The 27738-nt window shown below is 39.6% G+C and overlaps 1 pseudogene; it reads right to left on the bottom strand.

Annotated features, from left to right (window-relative positions):
- LOC134056680 (chloride channel protein B-like) overlaps positions 1–20991 on the bottom strand; it is a 76726-nt pseudogene extending 55735 nt beyond the window's left edge.
- Between the last annotated feature and the right edge of the window lie 6747 nt (positions 20992–27738).

Here is a 27738-nt window from a genome sequence, read left to right as displayed (position 1 = left end):
TCTACAAGGCCTTCATATTTTGTAAAGCAGAATTAGGATTCCAAATTGAAGAAGCACTTGTGTGATACATACAGCCATGTTTCATGCTCTTTTACATGTTTAGCTCCCTTTTGTTTCTTTATTTCTTTCTTCCTCCTTTCATCCCCCCTTATTTTGACATGTCAGCAAATGCCTCTCACTAGAAAAGTTTAGGTATGATTAAATTTCAGTCATTAAAAGATTAAGTGTGACTTTTGTCTCTACATGAATTCATTTTAAATACTCAGGTCTGACACACCTCTGGATTTTTTCCATCTGAAATCTTTGTAACAGCTAACTGGAAAAAATGGTTAATAACTGTATTCACATAGATATGCTCATGGTGATCCTCCCCATTTATGTTTCTGAGTTGTTTCTCATCTGGCAATTTCTCACACTCAAGACAGGAGTGCAAGGAAGGAAACACAGTAGATATACTGTAATAGTTGTACATACCTGCAGGCATTAAGTAAACAGTCCATTGTGAGATGTAAGGGTGGACCAAAACTAAGAAAGAAAAGTGTCTAAACCCACTAATGCCATCACTTACCACAAGAAAATCTCCCTTTTGTCCTGCCCATGTATCCCACATTTGCTCATAAGCAATGAGTAAGGCCAAGATTCATCCTGTTTAACTTCAGGGATGCAATGGCTGCAACCAAGTATCTGGCCTGGGCTCAGTGGCCAGTAGCCACAGAGAGCACTGGTAGCTCCAGAAAGATTTGGAGCTTATGGAATGCTCTACACACGGCCAACCTGCCCACCCTGCACCATGGAGATGGTAGAGATGATGCAGCCATACTCAGTTCTTTGCAGGCTGCCACTGCAGGGACTCGGGATTCTGTGTGTCATTCATTAAGTTTTTTTTCTATTGGTACTTAAAAGTATGCTGTGTGTCAGAAAGGGTCCATTACTTCTATTTAAATTCCTCCCCATTTATTTGAAGTCCCTGGTCAGTGTGAACAGTTAAAGACTTGCTTCTAACTTGCAAACTTGTTGCTTCCCTTCTCTCATGAGGATGTTATGACAGAATTAATACTCAGTTAATCAACAGAAAGAACTTCCTAGACATCCTAGCAGTACTAGACAGCTGTAAAGCCTAAACCTAATCAGATGCTATGTGGAGACACAGACATTGCAATCCAAATGGCTGAAGATACTTTACCAAGTCCTTCTAGTTTTCCATATACCCATTTTGAAGTAAACATGAATGAAACCAAAAATATTTGAAATAGAACACAGCAGAAAGTGTTTTCAGTGGCTGCTTTGCATTCACCAAAAGCAAAGGAACTTTTTGCATGAGATGACCACTGCATTTCAGTGCTGCATTTTTCATGCTAATATAGTTCAGTGTAAGAGTTATACTTCATTCAAAACTGATGTTCAGGGTTTTATCTTAATTGAGATTAATTTACATTTCTATACAAATTAAAGATACACCCAAAATAAAAAGATATTTGGAAAATATTTCAGTAGATGTCTGGAGAAAAAATTACAGGATCACACAACCTGAGTAATAATATGTTTTCCAAGCTCAAAGTTTCATTCCTTCTGTGGATAGCTATTATACAGGTCAGATAGCACATTTATGGAAACCTTTAAGCCAAGATTCAACTGGGTGCAGTTGTGACAAGTTGTCAGGTGATTGTATCTCAAGCCTTTGTTCCCCTGTATCTCAAAGATTATAAGCTTATGAGCAGAACACATTTACAACAGATAGATGAAACTGGGAGTAGTTCAGCCTTCACAAAGCTTAGGTCAGGTTCTGTTTTTAAAAACTTGACTCTGGGACAGTTCAAACCCAGGTCAACTTTTTGCCAAAACTCCAAAGTCCAAAGGGAGCTAGAAGGACAGCTAGCCTAGAGTCAGTGGCTACACATTTAAAGCAGTAGTCTATTTTCACAGCTAGGTAGAAAGGAAAATAATCCTCTTAAGTATCCCTTTAAGGTTTTGACAGCTTATATATTAAGTATATATGCATATATCCTTAAATTGTCCACCCTGCCCATGGAAACACTGAGCTTTTGGAACAGAAGCATTATTCAACATGATTTAAAAAAATAGAAAAAGAAAGATAGCTCTGCCAGATTCTTGGCAAAACATTATCTACATTGTGATTTCCTCACAGAGAGAAAGGTGATGAATTGAGGAGAAGCAAATGCAGGCCAAGGGGCAGTAGGGCACTTAGAAGACAGCTTCTTCTAATCTATGGTCTGAAGATTAGATATTCAATTCCAGTCAAAGGAATGGTACTCCGGGTTAGGTTGTGGGTGTGGAAGATACTGTGATGGGTTCTTTCCAAGTTTAAATGCAAACTGGTTTATACAAGATTATTTTTGGTTAAAGTCACTGTGACATAGTTTCTTTCAGCTGCCTCATTATGTGAGTTTATTAAAAAAAAAAAATTGCATGGTTCTTTCTTAGATCAAACAGTTTCTTTCCTGCCTTTTTCTGCCAAGTTATAATAAAATAAGGACTGTGACCTGAGCAGGATCTTCTAGAGCTAACAGAAAAGGAAAAACAGTTTGAATAAGAGTTCATGCTACAAAGTTAATGGGGGAAAATTAAAAAAAAATCAGAATTTAAAAATAATACAGGATTAAGGCAAATATATATATATACAGAAAAGCTCTATAAGCACCACAGCCCTACAAAACACATGCTGTTCTCCCATTTTCAGGTATGAGCTGGCAAGGTGCTAAACACTCCATGAACTTTTGGAGTCATCAAGGAACTGCTTCTTAAACAACATAAAATAACTCTTAGGAGTTTTCTTTGCGTTTTCTTTATGTCTGGCACTAAATCTCTGTTACATGGTCTTACATTTAATTCTATCGTGTCTTCTAACATGCTGGTTCTTACTGGCTTATGTTGATGCATGTTTTGGTTTTTACTCCAGAGAGTAATAAGCAGTGTTTTTTATGTGCTTAAGCAGTTTGTGCAAGGTTTCCATAATGTACCATGAGAAAGCCAAAGGCTTCCCAATGGCAGGGGATATGGCTGTCAAACAGCACTCTAGCTCCAAATTGTTAAAACAGTAATTGTTACAAACCCAGCCTCTTGCAAACAGAGGTCCTTTGGGAACCATGGTGTTTCCACAGGACCTATGGGAGTCACACATGGGACTCCGCTCCTCACGCTGTTGTATTGAAAACTGAATTTTGGTGAAGATATCTCATTGCAGTGCTCAACAGAACAAAGCCATGAACCTGTAGAGATACGGGAGCAAAGCTGCAGCACAACGTGAGAAGGCTGGGCAGGGGAAAGACTCTCCCTGAAGCTGAGAAATCCTGTTTTCCTTACTGACCCTACTCACTCTGTCAAACATGGAAGCAAAAAGCTTGAAGTGAGCTTCACCGGGGTGTGTTCCCTGAGTAGATGGTGAGCAAACTCAGCTGTCAACAGAAGTGCCAGCATCCTGCCACTAAGAGGAGCTGAAATTCAGCTGTCATCAAAAGCACGGGCATGCTCCAGCACAGCCCTTTCACCGGGATCCCTCCTCCTCTTCCTCCTCCCCAGGTGAGATTTCACCTCTGATGTGCCAACAGAGAGAACCCAGCAGCAGATTGCTGCTCTGACCAAGAGCAGGACTAGGTAGAGAAGGTGGTGGGCTGCTAGAGCACACACACAGAACTTCCAAGAGCTAAATGAAATGCACTCTTTTCTGACCCTATGGAGAGGTAAACCTTTGGGAAATATGCATCTGTACCAGTCTGTGGAGAGCTTGCAGAGACTTGGCCATGTGCCTCAACCTACAGTTACTTACACTTTCAGCTCCAAAAGTTTCCTCTCTCATATTTAAAATATTGTTTTCCTCACAGTATCATGCAAACTGTCAATGCAAGTCAAGGCAATTGCCTTTCCCTGAAACTTATGTATTTTTGCTGGCTTGGAGTGGAAGTTGCTGAAGGGATGTCTGGGCTGATGGGAGGAGAGCATCTCTATAGCCAACTCACTGGCCTCCAGTTGAGCAATCCCCTGTCCAACAGGGAGAGAAGAGAAAGCAGGATATATAAAAAAAATAGATATGGCATACATAAAACATACTGGCAAGTCTGCCTGTAAGAGGGCAGAAGAAAGGGGCTTTAATGTACACCAGTTTCCCTAAAGATAGGTTATCTCAACACTTAAAAGGACTGGAAAACTCCTCAGAAACAATTCCTCAAAAATAATGGAAATAAAGAAAATTTATTACAAGTAGGTATTCACTAAAGAGACTTGCAGAGAATCTCAAAATTGCACAATTTACTGAAAGTGCAGTAGAAAAGTTCTGAAGATTTTCTTTCTTCAGATTTAATCATGGAATGGTTTGCACTGAAAGGGAGCTGATCACCTAGTTCCAATACCCCTGCCATGAGCAGAGACACCTTCCACTAGACCAACCTGTCCTTGAGCACTTCCAGGGATGGGGAGTACACAACTTCCCTGAGTAACCTTGTCCAGTGTCTCACCACCTTCACAGCCAAGAATTTATTCTAATATCTAATTGAAGCCTGCCCTTTTTAAGTTGGAAGCCATTCCCTCCACTCTGACACCAAATGTTCTTGTAAAAAGTCCCCCTCCAGTCTTTCTGCAGCCCTCTTCAGGTATTGGAAGTCACTCTAAGGCCTCACCAGAGCCTTCTCTGCTCCAGGCTGAACAAACCAAACTCTCTCAGCCTGTCATTATAGGATTATTATAATGTTCTTCATAACAACATTCTTAAGCTATAACCAAAGCATAAAACTGAAAAGCATTAAAATATTCAGAATATGGGAATCCTTTGCCTATACCCTTTCTTTTCCAATGGCATGACTCTCCCCAGAGACATATGGTACCAAATGGAAACTCCAAAGCCTAGATGTAAAGTGGCCCCATCATGTCTTACCAGGACATTTGAGCTCTCCATTGCAAATTGCATTTGCAGATTGCAAATAATTGTAAAAGCACACCAACACAACTGCAATGTGTCACTAAGCTGATAAAGCTATACATATAAAACTGATAAAGTGACTAAAGCTATCATCAGAGTAGAAGAGCAGTGGGAAAGTGGGAAAGCGCTACAGGTAAAATACTTCAAGTATAAAAACCAAACCAAACAAAGAAAAAAAACATCTTCTCAATTCTTCTATACCTATCAATATTAAATACATATACACATTTTGAAAATCCACTTTTTCTTTCCTCTGCTGCACATTATTGTGTACCAGCAGGTCAGATTCACTTTTCCATCCAGCAGTTTGTGACCTGCCCTCATTAATCTCTGTAAATGTTATATAATTAAGAGAACCATATTATTTACTTACAAAGATAAACACAGTCTCCAAAAGGTTGCTTGTTTTCCTAAGGGATGACTTTGGAATTGAATTAAAGAACTGCATATGTCATTGATTCATCTTTAAATTTAGGGGGGAAAAAGAAAGCTCCTAGAAGACCTCTAAACACTCCAAGGAGGAAGACTGGAATGAAGACCAAGAGGTTCATGTCCCTCAAGTTCTTAATCTGAGTCAAAGAAAGGACAAAACTGTTCTGAGCATCCTGCCAGTGACATGAATTACTGCATCCTTTCTCACAAAACCTGATACCTCAAAGTCATTTCCATGGAGGAAATAAATCTTTTCTTTTGATCCAGAGAACTCAGCTAATTAATTTAAAGCTGATCTCTTCTTGCACACCTCACAGAAGAAGAACCAAGCAGGTAGACACTGCTGTTGGCACAGCAGTGCCAGAAAACGATGATGTACTGCACTCAACCACTGGCACTTAGCACTTCAGGTTGCATCTAAATAACACAATATAATGGTTTTAATGAGCACTTCAAAAGACTTTGCTGAATCAGAGCTTTGCAGAAAGTTCATTTCTCAAGTGTCAATCTGCATCCATGTGCATTGAGATAGTTTATAAGTAAATTTATTTAAGTAAAACTGTGGATATTCATGCTGAGTTAGAACAGCTTGCAAAACAACAAATCACAGGCACAGAACACAATCTGGCAGCCGTAATAGTAATTGAATTTTCTGCTTGACTCCTCAACAAGCAGCAAGGATGAAAGCAGTATAATGTTTTAATTTTATCTTCCAGGCAACAAAATGGGGTCAAGAGGTCAGTGATAATCTATTAAAAGCTGAGAGGATATTATTTCCCTAACCCAGGAGTTACACAGCTTTTTGTCATGATTAGGATCTGAAAAAAGTAAGAGATCATAAAATGTATAAAAAGCTACCTGCCAGGATGCAGGAAGGTCACGTGTCAAGAGCTGCTGCAGAAAACCTTAAACTGGTGTAATCTTGGGGTTGGTGGTCTGGACAAACTGTCAGCTGTCTGAAACCCAACTTATATTGCTTGAGCATGAGGTACTCTTATTTTTCAAATTCTTTTTTCTCATTCCTTTTCTTCTTGCCCCTAATATTTTTTTTCCTTGCTACAAATAGCCTAGAATTTAACAAATTCACCAAGTGGCTGCACTAAACATGGGTGGTGTTTCCTGAAAAGAGAACTGCCAGGGTCGAATCCATCCAAGCTTCAAAAGCTGGTCCACAGGGTGCTGTAGACGGAAAAGCTGGGTCTGGAAGAAGGAGAATCCCAGCAGCCATTCCCAGGCACCAGAAGCTCAACACCTGCATGCACAGACACAGGGAGTAGGGACAGACTTAAGGTATATCATGCCTTAGAACCAGGATTACAACAATCACCTATGTAGGTACTCTGTGTACTAAGCAAAACTTTAATAATACTATTTTTACCAATAGCTGTAACAATATGCATCTTTTCCCAAAGAATTTAAAGAGATCTAATATTTGTGTCAGAATTCAGAGGGAACAATCTTAATTTGAAGTAGAAAAAGACCTGGTTTATTTACTTCAGGATCCAAATATCTTGCATTATATCCTATTTAATTCCAATCCTGCACTAAAACTAAAAATAGGCATGCACGATTTTGTTGTTTTTTCTCCCTACCTCCATTTTTGTTAAGGAAAAGATATACTGAGATATTTGCTTTCAAGTAAAATATGCACATTACACTGCATGTGTGTGGCAGTAAAGGTAAAGTCAAGAGAGTATTCCACTGGCTGGAAATGAAAGGTGGCATAGTATACTCTTTTTGTTGCAATATAAACCACAAGCTTTGGCCAGTCATCAAGAAAAATTGTACCTACAGAGCAAGTTGCACCTTTAGAATTAATCCTATGGTCTATGTAAAAATAAAGTGAAGTTTCCTGAAAAACTCATGCTCCGGAGTACAATAAATTCCCCTGGTAACATTATGCTAGGTAGAATGAAACTAAAAAAATCAAATAATTTCTTGAGAAATATATCCCACAAGGTTTCAACTCAGTTTATTCACTGTAAACTGTGTTTTGTTAATGCCACAAAATATACAAGAAGCAAAATTTCCCCTGAGCCTCATGTTCAGTGAAATAAAAATGTTTCTGCTTATCTGTACCACATTAAGAGCCAAAAACTTATTGAACCCTGCCAGAAGTTACGGTCTTAATATATTTAAATAACTTTTCCCTCTAGTAACACTAAGAGAAGATAGCAAACAGAATCCACTGCTCTTTGCAGAAAACATCCTCAACTCAGTGTTAAAAGATCAAAGCTTATTGTAAAATAGTGACAGAAGTGAATCCACTTTCCCCTCTGCATGCAGCTTTTCATTACACAATACTTTGTTTTCTGCAATGAATCTGGCTTCAGAAGGCTTGACCTCTTCCCTGTCCACATAGCCTCACCTTTCTGCCACAAACTTTTATCTTCTTGGTGTGTAACTGCAGCTGTTTGGGCACCTGTGCTAAGGGTTGGTCCACAAAAAGGATTTGGGTGGAAAGAAACCCAAAGTCTTCTCCACTTTCCCCTGCTAAAGCTGAGGCAAAGCAAATATATCAGGGAACATGTATGCAAACATTTCCCATCCAAGGTGTAGTTACATGCGGAAAATGTCGTGATTTTTAATTTCTGCATTGCTAGAGGGATACAAGCCAGAAGAAATTCAGATATCAATGCAACTGATTGGGCAATTGGCAATTACTTAAGGAAAAATTTACCTATAGTAAAAAGTAGCAAAAAGTGGATTGGGATCCAGAATACCAGGAGTTTATTTCTATCTCACTAATTGATCTCCAAGTCAAATACGCAGAAGGGTACTTAGGCTGGAAGAAGTGAAGATCCTGATACTTGCACATCACTGTTGAATCATCATCATCATCATGAGCAATAAAAATGAATGAAAGACATGAAAATAAAAACAATTACTTTTAGGTGGACATAAGGTAAAAGGTTGTGTCATGCTGGAAAGAATAAAGCAAAAGCAGCTGAGGCTGAAGGTCATGTCCATTTTGCAACCAGGAGCACACAGTGATTGCATCTTTTCAAATATTTAATCTGCAAGCACCTAGGAACAGGGGCACAGTACAGCAAAGCCTGCAACAACAACAGAGACTTGAGCCAGCTACAGAAGGGGAGGACAGTCTGTTTAAGATCTTCTCTGCTTTTTCCTTTACTTCAAAGTATTTTCTTCCAACCAGCACCAACACAGGAAATTATTTTACGGATAGCTAATAAGCAATCAGTAGGTGTCTTGTGTGTTCACTATAATTTAGAGCAAAACACTCTGTGTTGTAAGTGATTTCCAGGTGTAAAGTGTAAAGGTTTCCATAACCCACATATCTGATAACTGTCCATATCCCAGCTTTCCCCCTTCTCAGTGCTCCTTCTCTGATACTCTCCCAGTAAAAACACTTAAAGGGACAAGCCTAAACCCCTACATCTACTTCCTCCCATTCCCACACAGTACACACCCGTAATATAACTCTTTTCTCTGCTTCAAAAAATCCAACATGACTGCTGTAAACAAACCCATAGAGAGAAGAGAACATTAAATGCATGGTGACAGTGGCCACCAAGCAGCAACATCAGGTTTGCCAGGCCAGCCTGATGTCCCACTTCTTCTAGGAACAAGAATCTGCTGAGGAAAGCATAAAATACCAAAGCTATGCCTGCTTGTGCACCAGCTGTAATGAAACTGTGCCTGCAACAGGTAGAAAAGACAAAATGTAGGTAATAGGGATAATAAAAGAGAAACAAAAACCATCATAATTTCCTCTCAAAGTCTGCTGGTATATTATGGGGTTATTATAGTGCCTTGCATCTCTAGGATGTGAATTCAGGCATGTTTGCCTTGACAAAATCCTCAGCCCCATAGCATCATTTGGGTACCATGGGTACTTTGTGACAGTGAGCTGCTGAACTAGCACCAAACAGCCCAAGAACAGGCTTCCCATTTCCCATCCTGGAGTAGTGCACTCACAGGAGTGAGATACTGCAGTGAAAAAATGGTAAGACAGCTTGGGATTCACTAGAGAATAAGAGTACAGTCCTGGAGCCAGAAGGCTCAACATGTTGCCTCAGTCTGTAAACACCTGAGAAACCCACATGGAATATGTTTGCCTTGTCTCCCTCCCTGTAAAGGTGTGGAGTCCACATATGCCCCAAGGAGCAACTCCATTGCTGTAAGCAGCACTAGGAGCTCAAACATCAGAGACCTGCACTGTGATCCAGCTCCAGCAAAAATAAAAGGAAAAAACAATAAGGGGGGGAGGAAAAAGAGGAAGGAAAATAATTATAGCATTATTTTAAAAAAGGCATTAATGGGCAGTCTTCCTCAAATATTTGTATTATATATTTTCCCACATACAACATAATTTTCTTTCTAAAACACCCAATTTGTTCTATTAAAACAACATCCTGTATCAGACAAATGTTAGGTTTTTAAAGGAGTCACAGTGTGCAAAACAAAGGGAAGGCTTTAGAAGGAGGAAATAAAATTATGCTTGAATTCTGTCTTAGAGAAATAGACTCAAGCCCAGCCTTTGCGGGGGTTACTGGAGTGATGCTGATACATCTAATGAAGTAATCAATAGCACTCAAAAGCTTTTAAATCTTGCATCCTCTGGATGTGCTAACTGACACCCCAGGGGTAATTTGTAGACATGCTGAGCATTTGCTACCAGCTGAAGTCAATGAGTGTAAAAAACATTTGAGTATTTTAAATAGTAACAAACAGCAAATTCTCAGTAAAAAAAAACAGTCTCTAAACATCTAGAGGCCCTTTTAACTTCTCTATAGTGCTCACAAGTTTTATCAGTACAAGGATGGGTAGCAGTGAGGATAATGGAGAGAAACAAAGGTAAAAAATTAAAGAGGTTGTGTCAAAGAAAGCCCTTAACAAAGCTCACCAGTAAAGTCACATAGGTAACATGTCATGTCTGATTTCCCAACTCGCAAATGTTAAGACAGCTTTGTGTATGGATTTTTATTTACATGTGGTACTTTCCCAATGATGTTGTTTCCAGCAGAAGGAACTCAAGACATACTGCATGCCTCAACACTAGCTGGGCAAGCTTTCTTTGGACAACCCCAACCTCTTGCTCCAGCCAGCTGTACGTGCTATGTGTCCCACCAGTGTATCAACAAGGAAACTGGACCCTTCCAACACACCCAGCAGAGCTCTCTGATGGAGGAATGTCTTAAGTGCCTCCAACAGCCTGATGCTTGCTGACTTATGGCTCTGCCTGTGACTGTGCCTGGCGTGGCTACATCTCTTGAGCTTATTCAGGACCAGAAGGTACCAGGAGAGTGGGAGCTTGTCATCCTGGTCTTTGTAAAGAAGTCAAGACTCCCTTAGACTGACATTCATCTCTGCTGCCCACCAGCAGCCCTCTCTGTGAAGGGGATCTTCATAGAACCTGCTTCCCATAGATGGTTCCTGACTGTAAGCCAGTGCTTCTTTCTAATTGTACTATAACTGGAACCTGCACAGAAAAACAAATATTTAAAAAAATATTTAAAAACAAATATAAAAAGCACTTTTCTTAAAATTGCTGATTTCTTCCATGAGTAACATTTTGTTTAACCAGAACATCCCAGATTTATTTAAATGACTGATCTTAAAAGGCTAAAGGCAAAGGACATCCCATATCTTCCTTTTGATGTTTTTTTATTTACTTTTAAGCTCCAGGTACTTCACAAGTGACTGTTCATTTTAATTCTATTTCTTGAGGAAATTAACACACAGGATTTTTATTAATCCTTACTTTAAAAAACCAAACATGGTTTTGCATGTCAACATGGCAACAAATACCATCCAGAAGTCATAAAGGGGTTGCAATTGCTTTTCCTGAAAACTAATGTAATTAATTTCAGTAGAACTGTTCAAAAGAGAGAATTTGCCAGCATTATCTCATAGAGACACATGAGCAGAGAAGAGCCAGACTAAAAAAGTGTCACAAACAATTTACTTTTTCAAAACTGAAAAATAAATTAAAGACCCCCTGTGAACACTGGGCAATCCCCATAATCTCTTTTTCTCCTGGGACAGCATCATGAATTTAAGCATGAAGTCCATGTATAAAAATCCTGCTTTTTCTCCCTCCTTATATAAACCAGAAAGCAACAGAAAAATGTCTTCTATATTAATGTATTGAACAACCCGTGAACTTCCTTTTAATTAAAAAACTTTATTCTAATTACAGTGGGTGGCTTTTTCCCCATTCCAAAGTGACAAACAGCAGGAACACTGAAAAACTGCTGGTGCAGCACCTCTGTTTCCCTTCCAGATGCACTGGACAAACCAGTGACTCACCAGAAACACCTGGGACATCAGGGCAGTGGTGGGGTGGCCCTCACAGAGCCCCACATCTCTGCCTATCACTTATCTATCAGCTGGGGAAGATTAGGAGGTGGATGCCAATGGTGTCCAACTGCAGCTGCCTCAGGTCACAGCCCAGGAGAGCACTAAAAGTGATGTTGTATAATTGAGAGCACTCTTTGGTAAATTATTCATAAAGCAGTTAAAGGCAGAGGAGGACAGAGCCAGCATGCAGCAGCAAAGCCAGATTGGTTTCAACAGATTAAAACATGGAAAATGCTGAACATGTCTTTTAAATATGCAAAGTCCCATTGACATAAAGGAGGAAGTTACTAAAGACTATCAGGTTCTTGACTCAGAGACTTAAATGTCTCTTTTGCAAAGGTGATAGCAGTCCATGAAATGCCTTTGAAGAATTGCATGTTAATGTCTGCCCAAGTGTGGTGACACATCAGACTAGAGCTCATCATTTCAATCATCTGTTCCCAGGTTAACAACCACGGCAGCCAGAACAGCCCTACTTCTAACAGAAGACGTGTGATGATTTAAATTATTACAGTGTGTTCCCAGGCAGCACTTCAAATTACATTCAAATGGGGGGAAAAAAAAATCCAAACCCTTAGTGGAATGAAAAATCTATTCATTGTATAATCTTGGAAGACTTTTCTACAAGACTTAAACTGGGAGCATTAATAAATCTCTCAGAGGCTTTTAGCAACTTACGTTGTGTTTATATTTAATAAAAATGGCAGAGGGTTCCAACTAAATTAAATTAAACTAGCTCTTAATTCCTATGTTTTGAAAAGGCATCACATTGATACTGTGATGACTTTATTCATGGAAATATGATTCAACTCTTTGGCTCACAAATCACTGTTACCAACCCCGCACGAAGGAAAAAAAGGAAATCACAGCTGCAGTCTCTGAGCTCCCGGAGACAAATGTCTGAAAGCAAAGAAAACAAAAGAAACCAAAAGGGAGAGCTAACCCTTGGGAAGTATTGTCTAGAAGGTTTGTGGCCACCTCTGACTAACCATGCACTCCTATTTTTGAACATCTGAGTCATCACCAAGGGTGCTGCACCTCTGTGCAAATAAATAAATAAGTATAAACCCACAGATCAACAGAGAATGCAAATGGTTGGTGGGGAGGAACACTCTTGGTCAGGGTGGTGAAGAGGGGAGAACAAACCTCAAGGATGAATACTTTCCAACCCCAAAAAGAATCAGATATAGAACAGCAAAACAGCCAACAAACAATCTATATCCTTTTAGCAGAGACCAATTTTAGCATCTCTATTCAAGATATGCTTCCAGATAGCTCATGAAATGCAGCAGGATTCTCCTCTGAATGATGAATAAAGGAAATTATGTCACTTTCCAAAACAAACAAACAAAACCCCAAAATCTAGCCCGCAATTACCAAGTTTGTATTGCAACATAATACATTTTAAGATCTCTGACCTACACAGGAGGACCAGGCAAGCCTCCTCTATCCCCCTCACAAGGCCAAGGACAACAGCAGGGTGATGGGGATTCTCTTCCTTTGTACATAAGAAAGCGGCATATAAACATTATCCTTCAGAAAGGCTGTAACTCTACTTTTCCCCACCTAGAAACACAGTGTAACACTACTGCATGAAAAATAAGCAAGTCCAACCCAACTAGCACTCTGCCACCTGCAGAAGAGCACCTGGTTCCTGCAGTTGCCCTGAGCTGGCACTGGTGGCCACCGTGTTCCCAAGCTGGAAACACAGACCCCATCAGTCTGCACCCTGCACAGCCACTTTGGGCTTTAAAATTACTTTAAAGTAATGTAAAGTACAGTCCCTGCTGCATGAAACCACTCAACACTCGCTTTATTTTTACAGACTTTGCACAGGCAAAAGCAGGTACACGAGATGTAAAGCAGCCAGCAGCCAGTGGCTGTGTGGCACGTGGCTTTCCAGAAACAAAACTGACTGCAGTTACTCAGATAACGGCTTGCTGAGCATCACTCAGGGAATAGTACTAGGGAACCAAGCCAGTATTTAAAACACACAGCAAACACATCCTTTCCTTCACAGCATGGCATGAATAGTTGTGCTAATGAAAAAGTGGTGGGGAGCAGCACAGGTGAAAAGATCTCCTAGTGCAGGGTATTTTTTAAGTCAGTGCTGTTACTAAGACAGATGTTGTAAAGCCATACCCTTAGCCTGGTAGCTTTAGCACTGTGAATTGCTATTTCTCATCCCAAACAGATCATGGGACCTTCTGGCTCACAGAGGAGCCTGTAGGCTACAGCCAGCATGCATGAGAAAAATGTCCCTAAAAATGTCTTGATGTTAAAATGATGTTGAATAGAAGTGCCATTCAAAATACCTAATGATTTCTGGCAAGCCAGATGGCGAAGCTGCTGGCAAAACAACTGCAAAGGGGAAAAAAAAAATAAATAGAGTCAATTATTAGATGCTGATGTGCTAGATGTGTCTGTGGACAATTTTTCAGTGTGACCCTCACCTTGTTCTGTTCACAAAGTTTCCCAGACTGAGCAGACAACAGAGGTGCCCATATAGCTTCTGGCAATGCACAAAAATTCAAGTTCCTGACAGAGCTCTATACACATACTGTGGTTCATAAGAGAGGAAAACGACTGGCAAGGGCCCCTGTCCCAAGGCCCAGTCTTCATCCTGATGCCTGAAGTGCATCAGCCTCTTGTCTTTGCACAGGTTGTCTGTGGGGCAAGGTGTACATGTCAACCTCTGTGATTTGTCCTTCAGCTCAGTCTTCAGAAAGCTTAAACCTACTTGGTTATTATATGCATAACAGCAAACTCCCTTTTCCTATTCTTAGTGGTTTTCAGGGTAAATCTAGTAAAATATTCACTTTTTCTCTCACCTATGCTGTTAATTGCATGTCTATAATTAAATTGAAAACAGCAGGACTGAAAGGCTCAGTGTTTTAGCTTTGGTGCCTCATAAGGTACTAACCTGGGCCACATGCAATACCCACATAGCACAGCTAAATGATCAATCTAAAACCAACAGGAACTTTTATATGGACTGATGGTCTTTGGCTTAGGCCCCTTCCAAACACTGAGTTTTCATGAGTTATACCAGCTGCCACTTGTATTTATTTTATAAACACCACATGCTAAGTGTAAATTGCATCGCCACCACCACTGATTTCACCCCAGACACTTTTATACAAGTTACGGGTGGTGGAATCCACGTTTAGGCTGAAGGCCAAGAAAGACCTCTCCTGGGGTTGTACAACTGAGATGGATTTTTTTGTTGCTTCTTCTCTTTTTTCTTTTCTTTTCTTTTCTTTTCTTTTCTTTTCTTTTCTTTTCTTTTCTTTTCTTTTCTTTTCTTTTCTTTTCTGGTTTGGGTTTTTTAATAAAATGCTGAAAAAACAGGTATATGGAAGAGTGAGAGATTTGTTTTATCACAGTGTTATTGACTTGATGCATAGGAGACCTAACCCTTGCCACCACAGAACCCTGAGAGAGAACCACCAGCTGAGACAGAAGCACTCGCTGCCAGGTCATCAGCACCCACAGACCAGGTCCTGCTTTTCAGTCATCTTTTGTACTACAAATTTCTGCAGGCAGAAGATATATGATAGGGAAAAACCAAAACAAGCAATGCAGGCTCCTCAGAAGGAAGGGAGTGAATAAGGGTAAGGGGAATGATGACTTTCAGTGTAGTCATGGGATTTTTTCCCAGAACTTCCTGCCCATCTCTAAAAACCCTATAAAGGAAACAGTGATACTCCTCAAGGCCCTTTTCAGAACAGAAGCAGGGTTCAAGTACCCTAAAAATAAGCACAAAACCACTCTCTGGTGTCTTCAGGCATTTTATCTGAATGGAGCCTTCAAAGTCTTAGATCAGTCTTAGACCTCAATAAATTTGCAGCTATTATTAGAAGAAAGATTATAAGTAACTGAGCAATTTTCATTATAAGAGCAAACTGTTTTCTGCTTTATTTTAACCAGAAGGACATCTCCCATACTGGGAATTCTCACATTCAAAACAAATGTTTTGGTCACCCTAGGTTTTTGGCTTGTTTGTTTGTGTTTGGGCTGACCACAGGCGTGCTCTCTCCAGACCTCCTCAACTCCCAGACACTTTTCTGCCTTCCACAGGGCTCAGCTGTGACACATGGTAGGTGCAGGTCAAGCACATCCCTGGTGTTTCTGAGGTCACAGGGTTACAGCCTTCCCAGCAGCATGTCACATCAAGTGTTTTGTAAACACATTATGCAGCACGGCCAAACAGCAAAGCAAAGTGCACGAAAATAGAGTTTTGCTCATCTGCAGCTGAAGGAGTTATTCAGATGGGAAGATCTTCCAGGGTAGGAATTACATGTTTGTACTGATGTCAAAGCTTACCTCCTGCCCTTCTGTGTTAATAATACAATAGGAGAGATTTTAGAACAGGACTAAGAGTGTGTGTAACAGTTGTTTTGATGACCTGGAGTCAAAGTATGGTTTCTTTCTGTGTATTATTTACTTATACTTTAGTGTGTATATATACACACATGCTTGTATATACATACAAATGCATATATACACATTTGCATGTGTATTTATCCACTGTTTATATCTTTGATAAACATACACATAGTTTGTATATAAAAAGGGGAAATAATATTCCAAGATGATTATATATGCTTTCCTCATGGAAAACCTAAACTCGTTCATTTTTTTAAAATTTCCTCTGATATATTCAGCTTCCATCTGTTCTACAGAAATAACTCTTCCCTTGCATTTCTGTGCAAGCGATTGAGATCTGTCCTTCAACAGTTGGAAGTATTATTCCATTATCTTGAGTCCACAGAACACTAGAGGACATATCCATGTCTTTGTTGCACTGGAGAGCCCACAACTGGGCCCCGTACTCCAAATGTGGCTTCACCAATGCAGAAGAGAGGGGAAGGATCACTTCCCTCAGCCTGCTGATAACACACTGAATGCACCCCAAGAGGCTGTTGGCCTCAGCCATGGTCTATCAAGCACTGCTTCCTTTTATTTTTACTTTTACTTTTGTCTGAAAGTTTGCTGATGGTGCACCAAAACATTATCCCATCATCCAGGTCAGTAGTGAAAATATCCAACAGTGTTTGACCCCAGGACTGACCCCTGGGGTATACCCTTGAGGACCAGTCTCTGGCTGGGCTTCATGCCATTGACCATAATGCTTTGAGCCCAGCAGTTCTGCCAGGTGAATCCATCTCACTGTCCAAGCATCTAATCCATAAACCATTAGTTTGTCTATGAGACTGTTATGGGAGACAGTGATGAAAGCATTACTAAAGCTGAAATAAAGAACAGCCATTGTTCCAGTCATGTCATTGTAGAAAGGTTTTGTCCACTGTAAAACCATGCTTGATTTTGCTTGATTTGCTCATTGGAATAGACATCTCCTCACCATGGATGAAAACCAATCAGCCCTCTTGGACTCCAGTTCTCCGCAGGATGATCTCCTCTGGAATTCTTCCACGCAAATCCCTGAACGGAACAAAGTGCTCTCCTGAAGTCCAGTCCTTCACCTTTTCCCCCTCATCTCAGGATCCCACACACCCCAATCTCATGGCTACTGCTGCCCTCAACCCTCACATCCCTGATCAGTCTTTCCTTCTCTGCAAGTACAAGGTTCAGCAGAGTGTATCCCCTCATTTGCTTCTTGATCACCTCATCACAAAGCTGTTATCAATGCACTGCAGAAACCTCGTGGGTTGCTTGTGCCCTGATGTGTTGTCCTTCCAGCATGTAATGGGATGTTTGACTAGACTCCCACAAGGATCTGGGCCAGTGACCACAAGACTTCTTCCAAATATCTGAAGACAGATTTGTCCAATTCCTCACAGTTTACAGCAGACATCCACAACACCACCCCACGTGTTGGTGTGCCCTCTAACATTGATCCGCAAGCTCTCAGCTGACTCTGGTCTCTCCCAAAGCAGACCTCAAACCAATCCCACTTGTAACTATGGTGTGGCCTTCCTAAAGAGCTTCTATCCAGCCACTGCAGTGCTACAGCAGAGTCAGCTATCCCACAACATCTGTGCAGACAAGGAGCTCATCCGCCTTGCTCCAGCCTCACTGAGAGACCCCCAGCCCCAAATCTGCAGAACTGCACCCTCCTCAGCAGCTTGCTCTGGGCTGTGACCTCTGCTGAGTCGGGGTAATTTCTGTGCTGGGGATCACCTCTGGCAGCTCCCTGCCACTGCTGCTGAGCACAAAAGCACTGCCAGCCCTCACCCTGGCCTCTTCCTGCACTGTGCTGCTGGTTGCATGCCGTGACTGACGGTTTTACAGGCTCCCCCCAGCACCAGCTGCCAGGATTCACAACCCTGCCTGGTCAAGATTCAGCTGGAACAAAACTCAAAAGCCGGTTCTCACAAGAAACTCTTCAATATTTATACCATCTAACATAGATATCACATGCCAAGTGAAAATTACCATCTGCTTCTTTCTACAGGTGAGCAAAAGCAAACAGTCAGGGTCAGAGATGCCTTAACACTTACATTGGTTTTATCCATTCTGTGATTTTTACCAGCACTATTCCAATTACCACAGAGCTAATGATAGCCATCATGGACAAATTAATAATTCTGCAACAATCTATTACTGAAAATATAGCTCACCCAGACATAGAGTGAAATAATATGTCTGATACCAGGTCCACACTCACTAAGTACCTTAATGAAAGTTAAACCCTTCCCTTGGATATCACCCAGACCTATAGCAGCACATGCCTCTGGCATACAAGGAGGAAGAGGAAGGCCACAGTATATGAAAGACTGCTTTGATCAATCCCACGACAAGAACGAAATCAGACATTATACTGTGTATTATATAGTATCAGATATTATAGTATAGGCCAAGTTGTAGCAAAGGACACCAATGTGTGTGTACACAAAGGACCACAAGGGGATCTGAACTCCACACTCACCTCCACAGGCAGCACCTTCAGGCAGTTAAAACTTGACACTGTGCATTTTCTAATAAACTAACACAGAAAATGTTACTCGGCCTTTCTCTTGCTCTTACCTGCAGGTAATTTTCCACCAGGTTCCATTTCAATTTGATGAGAGACTTAATTACCTGATGAATCAAAAACCCCAGCACCCACACTGCTGTTCCGATTAGTCCCATCCCACTCTTTTCTAGAAACAGGAAGACACAGTTACCTCTCAGACCATAGCACAGGATTATGTGCCATGCTGCCTCTCACAAAGACACAAATTCCATTTTTAGAGCATTTTGATTATTACCTGTGACTGCCTGAACAACAGGTTGCTCTTGCCAATATCTCTTTTAAAAATGTGCACTCAACAAAGATTTACCTTTAGGTGAAAGGCATTCTCATTTGGGTAAGGAATACAGTTGGATTTTTTTAGTTTTGAATTTATTTTTTTATATAGAAGTACCAATGCAGTCTGGTCTCTGGTGTTGAATGCCTGATGTCATATCAAAATCAGTTATATGACCCAGTAATTCAACAGTTGGTAGGGCACTCTGAACACATTTCAAAGTAATCCCTGTTTTCCTTCGACTGCAATAATGCACTGAGCACCCATCATGTAAATGTGCAAACTTTTACCTTCAGTTTCTGTCTTTCCTGAACTTACACTTCTAATAATAACTGTGCACCAGTAATAATGACAGATTTATTTTGAGCATCACTTAGGACTAGAGCAGGCCTACTGAGATTCAAACACCATGGTTCCTGTAGATTATGCTGAGAGGAAAAAAATTAAAATTAATTACATTTAATAGTAATTTTTTAATCAATTGTAACTTTAAAATTAATTATAATTAATTTCAATGTCTTAATAGGAGAATACTTGTCCAAACTTCTGCAAAATCTCTTCCTTTTAAGTTGTATACATTGAGAAGTCAATTTAATTCATTTTTGCATATTCAATAACTTGTGAAGAGCAAATACATAAGCACTTGCAAAATATGCTTTTAATCCCTTGGCCAACTACATTCAAAATATTTTCCTGTATACAGAAACAATAAGTAACTCTTTTTAAAACTCCTTCTGCTATCAGGCATTTCCCTGGGGTGTCCAAATCACACATTGTTTTAGAGGCAACTTAATACTATTTAAGGTAAGTTTACCTATATGTTTTTTCTTGTAGCCACTTCTTATAAAACCTTTTTATGTGAAGGCAAATAATCCAGACTTTCATGGGCTAGCAGGTGTTCTCTCTACCAAAGTTATTACAGCTTGTATTCTTTATCCCAGGCAGTTTGGAGAGGAGAAAGACTTGATGCATGTCAAATGTTTACTGTAAATCAAAACCAGCAGCATGCTGTGGGTTTGCCACCTCCAAGGCATGACTTCAGTAACCAAAGAAAGAGAACAAAAGGATTTCTGCTCTTTTCCACCAACTGGAATTTGGACCAATTTGGCAAGGTCTCATCTCAAATAATCACAGAAACACAGAACCATAGAAAATCTTGGATAGGAAGGGACCATAAAGATCATCTAGTACCAATCCCCTGCCTTGGACAGGGACACCTTTCACTAGACCAGGTTCCTCAGAGCCCCATCCAACCTGCCCTTGAGCACATCCATGGATGGGGAACCTACAACTTCTCTGGGCAACCTGTTCCAGTGCCTTACCACCCTCACAGTGAAAAATTTCTTTCTCATATCCAATCTTCTGGCAATTTGAAGCCATTCCCCCTTGTCCTGTCACTACATACCCTTGTAAATAGTCTCTCAATCTTACTTGGAGGCTCCCCTCGGGTATTGCAACCAGGTTGCAACCAGGTCACCCCAAAGCCTTCTCTTTTCCAGGCAATGAAGAAACATAAATAGTTCCTGGTTGTGGATCAGTGAGTACTAAAGAGCAAAAAGAAGATAAGTTCTTTACACAAGCCACATGCAAATTATCCAAAATAAAGTCTTTTGGACCAATGGTTTTGCAACACTGAAAGTTTCCTTGTAGCCCACTTCTCATACTTCTCAAATATAACAACAGACAGTCATGAAGAAAATACTGCATGGAGCAGTTCATGTCAGGATAGAGCAATGGCCTAAGCCCAATTTCTTACACCATTACTGGGTTTTTTGCCAGCTCAATCAGGCATTTTATTCTAGAGACTTCAAAAGTACTATGCAAATTGCAGACCTGGCAACAGTCAATCTGATAAAAAAGAGAAGGACTTGAAGAGAATTTATATAGGTGGAAATCAAAGACTGCAGAAAATAATTGTTTCTGGAAACTGTGCAAATAGCTATGAGCAACAGTAAATGCATTAGAAAAGTTACCTTCCTTCAGATATGGGGAAATAAATGTATCTGCCACCAATACCTCCATGGTGAAGTCATCTGACAACAAACACATGTTGTGAGATCAATTAAATCCCTCCAGTCAAGGGTGAATTAAGGAACAGCAGGTGTCTGACTGATTATGTACACTAATAATATAAAAAGTGGCAAGTACTTCACAAACTGATGCTTAGACCTTAGTTTTGTGTTTAAGCACAAACATGAGATTAGACTGCTAACTTCTGCTTGCACAAAAGCAGGGTTTAACTACTCCTATTCCAAGTTTAAAATGGAGCAAAAGAAAGCAGAAGCCTGGCAATAAAAGCAGGCACCTAAGCAGAGCTCCTGCCTGGGATCCCATCACTGTTTCATTCAGGTATGCCAGACTGGCTACCCAAAGGTCTCCATTTAGCCCATTTATTTCTGGAACATGGGAATTTGTATGATGTCACTTTCTAGTTGTGTTAGACCAAATGGTATATGTGAATAGATCTGGGTATTACAAAGATTGAAGCACAAACAAAAATACAAAATCCACTGAACAATACAGATGGGGATGGGAGAGAAACTGAAACTAAAGTTACATTTCTAGGGGAAACAGATGAGGCCAAGTTACACTGCTCACAGACGACATAGATATTCCTCATTCCATGTCACAATGACTTGTTACATAAACAGGATGGCTGTTTTTACCCAAATAGGAATATCATTCCCATCCATAAGAACACACCTGAGCATTTGCCTTTACTGTCCCCAGCTGCCAGAAAACAAAAGCTGAGAACTCCTCTTCCACCAGACTCATTCTCTGGTGGCTCAGCTGTACTGCAAATTCTCACAAACACACACTCGTGCATTCAATTTTTTTAAAAAAAACAGAATAAGAATTCTTTGATCCCTGGTTATTTGTTCCCCATGGACTCTGCTATAGACAATTTAAACCTACCAGTACACTCACTTATCTGAAATATACTTCATGAACCTCTGAGAAGCAGTGCATAAATAGCCATGGTTAAAAAGATAGATGGTGAAAAACAAAGCAAGATTTGAGATTGCAGGGGGGAATTGCTGCATCCCTGAGATACGGGAGTTGAGACAACTCTCCAGAGGACAGACATGGCCTTGCAAAACACATAAACACATAGAGCTTTGTCCATTTGCAATGAAACCTGAAGATTGAGAGACATGAAAGCAAATGGAGTCTGGGGTTGTAAAAGCTTCAGCACCAGACATTCCTCTCCTAAGAATACATACTGCTTAATTAGCTCATAGGAATTTGACCCAAAACCTATGCATTTTGGTTGTCACTGTTACATACATTAACACCTCCCAGTGTAGAACATGAGTCTTCATCTTTCTTTTGAAAAGTATTTCAGATTATGTATTTTTGATTCTGTGAAGTTTGCATAAGGATTGTCCTACTTTCTGCAATGTTTTTCTCTCTAAACATCACACGAGGATCTTTCTGCTCATTCAAGAGCTTCTGAAACTCAAGTTTTGCCATGGACAAAGAAAATCAAACGTAATGACAAAAAATACTTTCTCAGTACTGGAAGATAAAATGTCCCCACCTAAGTAAGGGGATCAGAGAATCCAGGCTGCAACCAGTTCCCAGGTTTTTCACTAATTTCTGACTTCTGCAAGGTGTGCTACCTGACTTAAAATTGTTGTTACTTCATCACAGCCTAGTTCGGAATGACTGCTTTGGAGACAAGGAAGGAAAGAAGGAACGTGTTCACCACTTAAGAGCTAATACTTTGAGAAGTCAAGTTATAAATTGATTTTTACTCAGTTAGAAAAGAGTTTTGAAAGGCCAACGTGAAAGCACCCATGCTTTCAAGCTGCCAAGACTCCATTTGGGAGCCACAATGCTCCTTGTTCCACTCGCAAGCATCCTCCATGCAGGCCACAGGACTTTGCAAAAGGGTGATGGCAAAATAAGGAGGGTGGGCAGACACCGGCACAGCTCTCTCTTCCTTGGTAAACATATGCAGGCTGAGGCAGGCTGCCTCCAGTTAGGACCTGGAAAGTAGCTCCCTTGAAACTAGAAAGACCAGCAAAGGACTGGACCTCTGCTACTTGGTGATCTGGGTGACAGGCAAGGTGTGTTGCACAGCAGAAATGCAGCTGCCACATATCAGCCATTCCAAAGAAAAGTTTTGGGCTAGCTCATCTACCTCCTCTCCCACACAGCTGAGAAGGAACAACACAATTTTATTTGCCTAAATGCTTTGTAAGTGTAAGAGTATGTGCATACGTGCATCACGTGTTCTTAATCCCTTAAAAGACTAGGATGGAATAATCTCAACTAATACTATGAAAATACAAAGTAAGAGTTGCTAAATTAGAAGCCAGAGCAAACAAGAACTACCCACCAAATGGCAGTAGAGATACAGCATGAACTTAATACTAAGATATTTTGCCACTTGTCTTTAAATCAAACAGACATAAATCAGATTGCAGCTATTACACACAAAAGCACCTACCACATGCCCTCCTTGCTACCTGAGCACAAGTTACTGGTCACCCCTTTATCTAGATAGCTCTGTAATTTTAACTCTGTAGTGGCAAGCATGTAAAAAATCAGGCAAATGCTTAGCTGGCATCTCAGTTTTAAGTAGACAGAGAGCTACATATTTTATGAACAGTGTCACAAGTTGTATACACTTAAATGATAAGAATTTCTTCCCTCTCCACTGTCCTTCTGTCTTCAGCCACAGGCTCATTTAGTGCAGCACATGTGATGTGTCCATCTGTCAAGTAAAGTAGTGCACCATCCTTGCTGGCTTCAGTTTTTATACTAGAATCATACAGATATTATAGGATGATACAATCACAAAAATACAATAAAGGACTAGAGACTGGGAGTCTTTGTTAACACTGCATGAGTAACTCATCAATTCCTAACAAATCTGCAAGTAAAAGTGAAGAGGTTTTGAAATGCCAGAATAAATAGTTTCTAATCCAAGGAACATGAGCAGTTCAGAATATATTTTTCAACAGACTGAAAGCAGGGTGGTAGAATGAAGAGCTTCTGAAGCAGTACTCTGCTCACAGAATCCCACTTCAAAGATAAAAAAACCTTTACAGTACTAATTGAGGTGACACTCAAAGACTTCAAATAATGAGTGTTTAATGCACAATCTGAATGACAGCTCAAGGAAGCAAATAATTATCACAGTCATTGAACAGAGATATAAAGACGTTAACTAGAAATGTCATGGCTATCAACTTTCATTTTGTATTATTTCAGTATTTCAAAGTTACAGCACTTCAGGAATTAAAGTATAGTACTAAATTGGCATGAGAATTTTCCTATAAATGCAACGACTCATACATAGGATGCTGACTTAAAGGACATAGATGTTGAAACATTTTCTGATATAATGCTGTTATAAATCTCACATAGTGCAACAGGTATCATATGATACAGTAAATTTAATCTGAAAATCTTCAGACAGAAAAAAAAATGTACATATGACAGGAAATTGTTTCAGAAAACGCAACCCAAGATGACTATGACCATCTCCACAAATCCTCAAATTGTGATGTTGTGGCAAGGAGTTATTTTAGATTTCTCAGAAGCAGACAGTCCCAGAGTTCAAAGTGCAACACACCTCCAAGAGATGGGAAATAATAATCTCTCCCAAAATTGCAGTTGAACAAACAAGAAACACTGGATGAATCTGTTGGCCAGAAAAGGTCAGGGCTGTTGGCCGATACCATGACAAAAGCAGAGCTTTCAGTACAGACTTTTCTCAGAATAGTACAGACTTTTCAGAATAGTATTGACTCTCTTAACTACACGCATGCATTTAAACCCAGAACTGCTGATCACCAAGCACTTACATGAATGTGGAAACTAAAGAGCCAGCTGCCACCACCACACACTTCCACACTTTTGGTTTACACATCTCCTCATTGCAGCAAGTTTTATCAAAACTTAAGAGAAACAAAGTCATCTCAACCTGCCATACTTCACCACAATGTTTTAACAAGTGTATGCAGGCATATTCTATCTTTAAAAAGTGTAACAGATTAAGAGGACTGGGTTAAGTCATGTGAGGCTGACTTTAAGGAGTTCCAACTGCTGCATCATTTTCCAAAGCCACTCTGTGAACCCTCACTCCCATATTAACCTAATTTTTGTGATACTGAAACACCTACTAGAAACACCCTCTTCTGTATCTTCATAACAACTTCACAGCTCTACTGTCTGAGCTGCTCTCATCCTAATTGAAACAGCTCTTATTTTGATGATAATTGGAAAAATACAGAAAATTCTTCATGTGCTATTTTCAAGTCAAGATATTAAGAGATGCATTTACCTCTACAAGGTTTCCTCTTTTCTTGATAATTTTTAGTAGAAATTGCAGAGGGAAATCAAACTCTTCCCCCCTTCCCTTGTCATTCCTGCATGCTTAAAAATAATAATAATAATAGGATTTAATAATAGCGATAGTAATACTAAAATTGAAATAGCCAATGTGCTAAATAAGCATACCTAGAGATCTGTAACAATCAGCAGGAAGCAGAGTGGGAGCAAGCATAAACCAGCTTAGGAGAGCCTTCACAGTATGACTGCACAGCCATTCCTTCACTACTTCTGATTTAACAAATATACAGTTTGGGGTTTTCTACAAACTACATAGTTTATAGATTATATATTACAAAACCATATTTACATTTAACCCATACTGCTTATATTAACAGCAGAAGGTTGGGATGCTGCTGTTAAGAAACGGTGAAAAGTCATAAACTAGTATAGAAAACACAAATTTTATCAAGAAAGCCAGAACACTGGTAATATGTGCATTATCTCAACATCTTAAGTTATCCATTTAAACAGTTTGTCACTTATACAAAAATTTTCAAAATATTTATCACTATTTTAAAATGGTAAAGACTAAAAACCTTTATAGAACCGCTTGAAAATGGAAATGCTACTTGAGAGTTGGCATATGTGTATTTTAAAGAACAGGACTGACTGTACATAAACTTACAGCTCTTTACAAATTGAGCTGAAAGTATACATCCATTCAGTAAAAAAAAAAAATAAACCACTATGACTGCTATGATAGTAACACTATGTAAGAAGTTGTTTTGTAGGGAGTTTTTTAAAGTGTCATGTATGTTATTTTTATACTTCCAGCATTACATCCTTCATACTTTAGCCCATGATCAGTTGGATCTTCAAAAGAAAATGTACAGCACACTGATTCAGGGAATAAGGCAATCCGCAGAACAAGAAACAGAAACACCTCCCACAATTGTTTCAACAAAGAGAGTTTAAACAGATGGATTAACAAGTTTTAAAGATTTTTAAATTTATTATCATTATTACTAAATAAAGACTACAGACAGTCATGTTCCTCCAATACCTCCCCATCTCATAAATCTTTCAAACTTCACAAAAGAGTTCTGAACACATTATTTAGAAACATTGAGGAGAAACATATTTTGTCACACTGCTTCACATCTATATGGAATTTTACTCACATAAAAGACCAACAGTTTTAAGTCATCTTTCTTTGGTACAGTAATGCACATTCAGACTTGCTTAGTACCAATTTGCTCCTCCTCTAGCAGTTGAAATTGGCCACACCAGGGCAATCTGGCTGAGTTTTCATGAACTAGAGGCCAGAATTAAAGAAAGTAGCAGTCAGACATCCTGCCTCTGCCACAGGACAATTATCTGATGGCCTACTAAGTGTGCCTTCTGCATCAAAAGAAAGCATAGATGTAACAAATATTTTTAGGCCTTGAATTATTGTCCCAAAAGCTACTAAATAGCTACAAACTCACCATATCAGTAATCATGTAAAACACAAAACACTTGTCTAAATTATACAGTTGTTACCATTATAGATGATCAACTGTTGCAATATGCACTAGAATTTTCCTTTAGGTATCCCCTGTACTGTAACAAACATTTAGGAGAAATGTGCATTCCGCATTTATTTGATAACAGTTGAGGGATGCATTGCTGACTCTGTCTTGCTTGGTGAAAAGTATTCTCAGCTTGCGTTCAGGAAGAGGAGAGCAATCAAGGCCATTGGTAGCTTCACACCTTGCAAAGTTTTCTACACTTTATCATCTATGAGTAAGGCACATCATTTGTAATGTGGCTATTTCCATAGGCTTGCTCATTGTATCTTAAGATTTAACAAAGTATGAATCATACCATCTTTGGCTTTTTATCTTTGCTTCACAGAAAACGTATCCCTGCCTCGAACAAGCAAAACATGAGAACTTTGGTAGTGCTTGAGAGCACAGAGCTAGTTTAAGTCCCAGCCAATAACCACCAACAATAACAGAATTATGTATTTAGAGCTTTTCTACTTTTTCCGTCACTTAATTTGCTTCAAATATGTGTTTGAAAAGAAAAAAAAATACACATTTGATAACAATGGCAAATTAAAATCTTGCCAAAAGAATATAACACAAATTAAATACTCATGAGAGGAAAATTAAAATTCTGTCATGTAAGTAGGCCACCTAAGGAGATCATAAGAATATGAGAAAGCAAATTTGAAGTAAACACTGATCAGACATAGACACTTGCAAAACATAACTTTTCTGGAGGAGAGTAAGCACAGTGCTTCAAAATCCTCTTCAGGTAGAATAGTTTTGAGGCTCTGAACTTTATGCAGTAATTGAAGACATTTTAAAATTTCAACATTACATTTCAGTGTCCCAGTGTAAGCAAAATGGAAACCAAATACACCTAAGAATCACTGCAGGAATACTTTTATAGTTATCCATGTATTACATACTCTAGTGTCAGAGATCAGCTCAACTCACTCCAGAACAGATTTTGCCTTCT

This window comes from Cinclus cinclus, chromosome 1 (genome assembly GCF_963662255.1).
Source record: "Cinclus cinclus chromosome 1, bCinCin1.1, whole genome shotgun sequence".
Classification (NCBI taxonomy): domain Eukaryota; kingdom Metazoa; phylum Chordata; class Aves; order Passeriformes; family Cinclidae; genus Cinclus; species Cinclus cinclus.
This window is presented reverse-complemented; position numbering and strand designations above follow the sequence as displayed.